Source organism: Octodon degus, unplaced genomic scaffold (genome assembly GCF_000260255.1).
Source record: "Octodon degus isolate 3935 unplaced genomic scaffold, OctDeg1.0 scaffold00290, whole genome shotgun sequence".
Classification (NCBI taxonomy): domain Eukaryota; kingdom Metazoa; phylum Chordata; class Mammalia; order Rodentia; family Octodontidae; genus Octodon; species Octodon degus.
Window position 1 is genome coordinate 1,531,511 of NW_004524866.1, and position 9,463 is coordinate 1,540,973.

The window sequence follows — 9,463 nt, forward strand, 5'->3', positions numbered from 1 at the left end:
CAGATGGAGTAAATATCTGATGGGGAATTATTTTCCCTTTTCCACACATGACTCAGAAAAACTGGACAATGCAGCAAAGGTACTAAAGCCACATTGATTCCTAAGTGTATGCGGCTATAATTTCTTAACCTTTGGGGCATGGGTGTAATGCCCAATCGTCATTGCCAAGTACGGGTCTCCACAGGTCATTTCAGAACATTTAAGAGTGAATCCTCAGGTGCAATCCATTTGCATCACCCCAAATGCTATCCACGCAAATAGCCTAGAGGGGAAGGCTTGGGACAAAATTCATGTAGGAGGAGAAGGTTCATGGGAATTTGGGGTAAGTATTTCGAGTGAAATGAGGCTGCCTGGAGGTGGAGAATTGATCTATAAACATTTCGCAACATGTGTTTTCAATAGGGAGACCAGACCTCAGATGCAGAGCTTCAGGGAATATGGTTGACAATTCCTCTAAAGATGTGAAGGCTTGGATGAAATAAGTCAGGATCATTAAAGCATCCATCTTTCCTGAAATGATAAACTGCATGCCCATCCATTCCCACATATATTCCTACTTACCTATCAACATAAGTACAAGCATAGGATACACGGTCACCAAGTAGTTCTGTGGAACTCATCCTCCTTCAGATTTAAGCCTCTGTATGCACTCTACAAAGATGCACCTTTTGAGCGTGATCTTACTCTTTTTGCAGCTGCCTCTCACTGTGTACAACTTGTCCGATGAAGACTGTCTTCAACGCGGGAGCACCGGAGTGTATAAGGATGGAGATGTGGTGACTGGCAGATTCTTCTCCCTGTACACCTGTTTATACTTAACAGGTATGCTTGATATAAAACCCAGCAAGGACTTTCTCATTATACAGTAAGTGTCTTTCTGCATTTATTTTTGCTTGATTATCAGAATCAATAATGCCTGGCATTTCTGAATGGAGAGATCAATACTCTGTACTCTTATCCTGTCCTTTCTGCACATACTCTCTCAGAATTGTTCATAGTATTTTTTTAACTTACACTATGCAGCTCAGACTCATAGTGATCCTCATGTTTTCTACCTCCCCAGTGTTGGATTACAGGTGTGTACCAACACACCCAGTCATGGTGGCCAGATCAGTGTGCCTGGTGGTGGGACCGGTGCACCATGCAATCCCAGGGATTGAAAAATGGTCCTTGAGTTTACAAAAGCAGGCACTTAGTCTACTGAGCTGTCTCAGTGGCCCTCATAATTTCTTTTCTATTTTGTTTTATCTCTCAGTTTTGGAACTAAGAACTCATTCTTTCATGTTTCACCTTTTCATTTTCAAGATTAGAACATGAGGGAGAAAACATTTTACACGTTGCTATATTTTTATATACAATTGATTATACCTAACTTGCACTGCATGGTATGAATGGATATCCAATATTCATTTAATCCAATCTTTGGATTGAACCCAGTTCTATAAAATAGCAGTAAACTTTTATTTCCTAAAGTGCAGCATCTGTGATGTTTCCTTCATCTTGCATGAAATGTCTCATACATGCGCTGCTATTTATCTTCCTCCTTCTTGGGCAGATCTCACTGACATACTTAATTACACTTGCAAATCTCATGTATGTTGTGGTTTCATTTCAGTGACTCTCTCTGCCTGCTTCTGCACCTCAGGCCAGGACTAAGCGGGCAGTTTCGGTGAAATTCCTTCATTGAATCCTTTCTTCCTCACATGCATTTTCTTGGTTTTCAGACATCTCAACATCAGTTCTGCACCTAACATTATCATTAATAAATACAACTAGCACAGAATCATAGTCAGAGGACTGTAGGAGATGATTTGTGCATCTGTGAAGGAGATGTCACCAAAATAATGTTTGCTTATGGCTTTTGTCAGGTGGTAGAGCTACACTGCTGTCTTGTAGTTCTTCATGCTCAAAAATAGGAAAGGCAGCATTAAGAATTAGGGCATCTTTTGTCATAGGTGTTTCTACCTATCTCATATGAATTACCACACATAAGAAGTCTATTCATATTTTTGTTCTTATGTAATTTTAAGATGTTGTTATATTTTTGATACAAGCTTTGCTCTGCTGCTAATGTTGGCTAAAGATTTTGCAATAAAGAAATGTCTTTAGCCACAATTAGTTGTAATTAACATCATGGATCGTTATGTTCCCCACATAATTTTTCAAAATATGTTTGATGTCATTTGTCAATTTCTTTAAGACAAATATTTCTATTGAGATAGATACTGTTTATTGATAATGGTAGCTGGTAGCATGACAGAAAAATTATTTGATGAAAGAGTTAGGGAATTCTAGTCCTAATCTCTGGCAAGCTGTAAAGTAAAAAATTACTAATGTCACTTACTGAAAAGAAATGAGAAAGCTTTTGTATAATTGGAGAAGAGTCATCAGTCCATTTACAGATCTGTGAAGGGCAGAAACATTGAGGTAGATTCTGAAATCTACTTATGCTAATGGGAGTTTACAGCCAAAGATTAGCAAGGAGGTCAGGATGGAAAATTACCGAGACATCCTAAGTGTCATGAGGACCTGAACCAAACCAAAAGGATTTTAGAGGAAATAATCTGGGTGTGCACTGACACACTCTAGGGATAGTAAGGCCTGAAAACCTGATCAGATACCAAGTGTGATCAGATTTTCAGGATATTTTGAAGGTGCTGGAAAATGTTTGTTTTTCTTCCTGAGGAGAGAAGAGAGTACCCTGCTTTCTTTCACTCTTCTGTCCATGTTCACCATCTCATGAAGACCGTTAGTCTTTTCCTGACCATGCACTCTGTAGAGTCAGGGACTAAAAATATCTTGCTTTCAATTGCAGGAGCTCATAATGTGCAGGGCTCCTTAGGCATTAAGTAAACATCTTGAAGTGTCTAAGGCAATACTTTAACATTTCCTAAAATCAAAACGAAAAGCAAGATAATTTTGGAAAACAAAAATATGCACAGATTTAAAAACATATTCAATTAAAAGAGTAATATTATAAACAAACATAAGACCCATGTGTACATATATGCAATAGCCATGGGAGAAATAAATCAGTGTTTATTGTATTCTAGAAATTATAAAATATATTATATGCATATTAGAGATTATAATATATAATATATATCAACGGTATGATGATTCTGTCTCTATCCATCAGCCCATTTTACATAAGAAATGACGACATATAATTTTATAAATATCAGTATCATCATGATAATTCTTATTCTATATAATATTGTATTAATGAAACTAACAATGTTTATTTTCACTGAATTTGAATGCTCCTAATTTTCAAATTGCTTTCCAATTTCATGTTTTTATGAGGATAATTACAAATGGATCTTTGAGAAAGACAGATAGCTGCAGCTAGATCTACATTTTCTCACAAGGCCAATGGCTGGAACTAAGTGATCTATAACTTAAAATTATTTTGCTCATTGCATCAAAAAGAACTTTGAGAAGCATAAGAAAAACACTTCCAGCAGTTGTGCAAGATGCCATTATTTTCCTCATGTTTATACTGAATGTTGTGTGATGTATACAAGCAGATTTTCATTGATACACTTAACTTTTAGTACAAAATTGATTGCATATTTCCATGTAATCTTTTTTGTATTAATTTTACTGAAAAAGAAGTAGCAAGTAATCTTAATCTTATTTTATGCCATGGTTTGCCCTTTATCAGTTTTTCCATCATATTATAGACCTCAGCACTTCAGAAGTGTGGTATATATCTAGGAAAACAAATATTTGTTTGAAAATACATACATTTGTGTGTGTGTGTGTGTGTGTGTGTGTATTTTTTGCTGGAATTAAGCATTTTTACGCTTAATATATGAAAAATGGGTGTGAACCTGAAGTTAGAGAGAAAGCAATCGTCCAACTCTGTGCATTTGCAAAAACATCTGTATAATTTCTTGCATTTCTGTGGTACTAAATTTTGAACCCTGGTCCTTCACCCTGCGCTTCATTTTTAGCCCATTAATCATCTGCTTAAGTTTATAGCACTGAAGGAGCTCCTCTCTAAGTTGTTAAATTATTAAAGTGGGCTAAAACTTGTGAACTTTATACTTCAACATCCGCCAGTGCTGAGGTCACCAGTGTGTGTCTCTGAACTTTGCATTTATGTTAATATATTTGTTATTCTTTGGAAACTATTCAGTTCAGCAGACTAAAAGGCCTGCTTAGGCACAGTGCAGCAGCCAGGGTCCCATCCCTGGCATGCTGTGCCAGCCCCGCCCCCAGGGCGCACTGAGATTGCTATAGCGATTGGGCGTGGTCACGAGCACCTGCAATCCCAGCTTTTGGGAGGCTGAAATCAGGAGAATCATTAGGAGTCCTATCTATGTAGTGAGACCCTGTAGACCCTGCAGATGCTGCACTAAATACAGAAAAAAAGCAAAACAAAACGAAACCTGTATGGTAAGTTTTGTTATTGTCAAAAAAGTCTTGCTTTTATTTTTAGTGAGAGTAATGTGAACTTCAATAGAATTTAATGGTGGTTATGCAATATATCTTTAATGCTTCCATCTTCTTTGATAGAATTGCAGAGTTTTATTCAAGGCTCCAGTACAAAACTGTATAGTCTGTTTATATATTGCATATAGCTTCCCTAATGGTTCATGCTAGTGATCCTAAGTTGGAAAGCTTTGACATCGGTATGTATATATACTCTTTGGTTGGGTCCTGCACGTTTTGAGAATCATGACTCCTTTTTAGACACTTTTATGTTCGTGAGGTGAACTATCTTCTACCTTATAGGATGGTTCTTCTCTTTGATTCTTTTCTCTCTGCTGTTTATTGCATATTAATTTTATGAATGAGCAATTCTAGAGCAATAGTCATCTATTCTGCTGCAAACAAACAATAATTTAGGACACTGTATAACTGGAAAATCTTGTCACCCGAATATCTTTAAATACAGTCATCACACAGTATCAAATGCAGGCCACAGGGCACCCATGAAGCAGCTCCTGAGAAGCACAGCATCCTTGGGGCAAGTCATTACTGCCTGAGATGAGGAAGACTGACATTTTCATTAAAATTTGCTTAATTTCACTGAAGAATGTCAATTAAAACTGTATAAGATGAAATGTGAAGTGCTGATTCTACTCACACTTTCCAATAATTAAATAAAGTACATCAACATACCTAGCACCTCATGTACATCTCCACATGGATGCATGAGGGCAGGAATTTTTTTAGTTCTTTTTATAGACAAAGTCTGAAAGAAATATGTTTTTCTACAATTAATGTATGTAAGAAGAAATGGGTGCTGATTAGTATAAAACCAGTAAAAGATCAGTAAATTATAAGTTAAATAAAATTATAAGGTTAGTAAAAAGTAAAGATTAGTACAAGATATCTGTTTTGGACATTTTCACAACTAATTAAAATAAAGAATTTACATGCTTGTCAGGAATAAATATGAATTATAGAAAAGATTTTCTTCATTCTCTATAAAAATAGCTTGAGTATGATAAAAATATATGTGATTGAGCAGGATTTATATACATATATATCACCATGATCATCATCTATACCTATGAATAATCTATGACATGTATAATGATTGAGCTATTATTTCTCTCAAATTACTACCTATGCTAACTGATCATATTGATTTTAGATCTGAAGAGATTTAAAATACAAAATTGCAAATATCTAAAAATGATAAAATATCTCTTAAATGTATGATATTATACAATTATAAATGTGCCTCTAAGCCATTAATTACCTTTCCCTTTTTTATTGTAATTTCTGGGCCTGAGCACTTAAACAATAGGCAAACAGGACAGTTGTGGAACTTTGTTTAAATTTTTCAGTTGTAAGGGGACAAGCATTATAAGACCATGTGCAGAATTGTGTTTGATGGACTCTCCAAAGTTCGATGAAAATCTTAATATGATTTCATTTCTTTCCTTTCCACTCCAGTCTGTATTACCTAGGTATAACTCAAAGTTTTGGTTTGTAATAGTTTAAATTTCTCTTCAGACTTTCAGGAAGTTAGCACAGAGGAGTTTTGAAGATCACGTTAACAAAGGGGTTTTAGACAATTGTTTCAGTTTTTTCTTTATTCCCAGTTATTTATTCAGATATTTGCTTCCACTTACCAGTTACTGGAGAAAAATAAATAGACATTGTCAGATTCACTTAAAGTCATGGAAAATGAAATGCAGACACTCAGTAACACATCAGTTGAAGTGAAACAGACACTAGTAACTTCTGTGGAAAAAGAGACTAAATAAAGCCCTAAATTCATTTCTTATTGCAGTGGCCAAGTAGCTTAACACATGCAGAAGTTCACAATTTTTTATTATTGTTAGCAACACAAAAAAAAATTAAAATGATGAAAGATTTAGATACTTCATTGCTCAATAATTAAACTCAATAACATGAAAATTAAAAATACTTGTAAATTATACATAGCATTAAATATCCATAATGAATATTGACCATCAAATCTCTAATTTTTTATAAAATGTAAAATAGAGAAGAAAAAGTTAAGGTTTCATGAATTTAAGATTTAATGTTAATTGCTTGATCAAACTGGCATGCCTATATCTGGTAATCCTAACAACAAATTTGATGATAACAATACATAATTTAAAAATCATTAATTTTCTTCTTTTGTTTTGGATTACTATACCACTTTTATTATTCTATGTTACTTTATGTTCTTTTTTTTTCTTTATGTTCTTATTCTTTGTTTTATTCCTCTTTTTAAAAATGACAACTTTTCAAAGAAACATGTAGAATTTTTAAAATTGTATGTTTCATAAATGGTTTATATTGGATGATAGAAAATGGAAAACTCACTTTTAATTTTGAAGGAAAGAAAAATCAGTACCAACCAAAGTATAAAAATGCAGCAAAAATTCTGAACTAAATAGGTGAGCGATATTGAAAAATCAATGAATTTGTAAAAAGATAAAAAATATACCCAATTTACCATCTTCTATTTAGATCTATCATACATGATAAATTAGAAGTGTAACAACACACAGCACCACAGCAATATATGTGCACCCGTGTTTATAGCAGCACAATTTGCAATAGCTAAATATCAGAAACAACCCAAATGCCCATGAACCGGATGGAATAGGAAAGGGAAAAATGGATGGAATGAATCAAAAGGCTGTACTATTTTTGATAAGGTAGAGAACTACTACTGTGCAGTGATAAGAAAGATAAACTCAAGGCTTTTACAGATAAATAGGTGCAACTGCAGACCATATTCATGAATGCAATAAACCACCCTCATGTGTGTGAACACGATAATGTCTCTCTAGTGGAAGAACGTGAAAGTAAATAGGACTCAAAATCTACACTAGATATTATGAAAGGGAAAGAAACTGTTCAGAAAGAACAACTGCAATGGGTGAAAGCAGAAAAGAAGAAAGGGGACAGAAAAAATACATATACACAAATAAGGAAAGATAGGAAGTCAGTGCTTCTTTACATTGATTGATAAAAGTGTTCTGGGCTGGGGAGAAAAGGGATCCAGTCAACAACTTCTGACATTGCCAGTCTTATGGATAATCCACTACTATTATGGACTACTGCAGCATATTGGATTATTTGGTTGAATTCACGCACCTATAATATTTAAATGGAAATGGAATACCCTTCTCTGACAAAACTAAAGGAAAAAGGGGATACAAATGAAGGACCATTTTGTATCTGCATATACAAAATAGTTAGAACAGATATATAGCTACTTTCTCTTAATTCAATGAGGAAGAAAGATTTGTACTAATAGTATTTGGACAGGATATCATGTCTGCATCTTGTACTATGAATAAACACTATGAAGACAAGAATAACCAATGTATTAATTGTTGAAACTGTCCTATTAATCGGTTTTGAAACTGTCTCATTGCTACTTGTTTCTCAATAAAATTAATAAAAAAGAAATTTGTTCTATTATTGTTTGATCAAGTGTGAACACCTATATCCTCTAACTTTAGCAACTACTTTGAAGATAAGAATACATAATATAGTGACCATTTCTAATCTCCTCTTCTTTTGAAATTCTATGTTACAGTATTTTCTCTTTACAATAAAAAAACAAAAAGAATAGAAAAGAAAACACAGACCTTGCCCAAGTACAAAGAATACATTGGAATAATAAAAGAAAACATATATGAATATGTGAAAAAACCCCTAAAATATTAGTTAGAAGTAATCTGAAAATAGCAAATTATTCATATTAGAATACAAACATACACCATTGGAAGGCAGCCAGACTAGAACCCTGAGACCTAGGACAGCCTGTCCTGGGTGCACAGAGTACTCAACGAGACCAGCAACATGGAAATGTCTAATCAACAGTGAGGAGCCAGCAGTTAGTGTTTGGAGAACCCCAACAACAGAAGACCAGTCCCAGACCCACATCGAGAGGCCTAGAGTAGCAAGCAGCCATGAAAAACTCAATCCAAGACCTACAACATAAAGCATAATAATAACAACCTACGACTGGCTGAGGTCAGTGAGAAAGCTTGAGCTCTTCCTAAGCAGGCGCTCCACAAGGCTCTCGCCATGCTCAGCTGGAGCGCGAAGATCGTGAAGCCCAACGGCGAGAAGCCGGACAAGTTCGAGTCCCATATCTCAGACCCTGCTGGAGTTGGAGATGAACTCGGACTTCAAGGCGCACCTTCGCAACCTCAACATTACTGGGGTCAACGAAGTTGAAGCTGGCGGTGGTTGGAAAGCAATCATCATTTTCGTCCCAGTTCCCCAGCTGAAATCTTTCCAGAAAATCCAGGTCCAGCTAACACAAGAGCTGGAGAAGTAATTCAGCCGGAAGTATGTGGCCTCCATCGCACGGAGATGTCTGCCCAAGCCAACTCGAAAAAGCCGCTCAAAAAATAAGCAAAAGCGTCACCGAAGCCGCACGCTGACCCAGCGCACGATGCCATCCTGGAGGACCTGGTCTTCCCGAGCGAGATCGTGGGCAACAGGATCTGCGTGAAGCTGGACGGCAGCTGGCTCATCAGGGTGCACTTGGACAGGGCCCAGCAGAACAGCGTGGAGCAAAGGTCGAGACAATCTCTGGTGTCTATAAGAAGCTCATGGGCCAGGACGTTGATTTTGAATTCTGAGCTTCAGGTGTAAGAAATTGTAAATGCTAAAAAAAAGTTATCATTCATTAAGAAAAAAGAAAGAAAGCTTGAGACAGCACAAATACCATTGAAAAAAATAATACTCTTCACAGAAACACTGGCAGAAAACTTCCCAATCACTGATAAGGAATTTGACATAAAAATAAATGCAGCATATACAATTTCAAACAATCATACCCAAAATAAATTTGTACCCAGACATAAAATAATAAAAACCCCCAAAATTCAACAAAAGTATATCAGAAGCTGTTAGAGAAAAGAAACTGATCGCCTACAAAGCAAAGCCCGTCAGAATCACAGCAGGCTCCTCAGCATGACCTCTCAACTCAGGATAAGCTTGTAGCAAAATATTTCAA

General features: G+C 35.7%; 1 pseudogene; it reads left to right on the plus strand.

Annotated features, from left to right (window-relative positions):
* Positions 1-8,523: 8,523 nt before the first annotated feature.
* On the plus strand, positions 8,524-9,086 carry LOC101586229 (annotated as a pseudogene).
* The last annotated feature ends 377 nt before the right edge of the window (positions 9,087-9,463 follow it).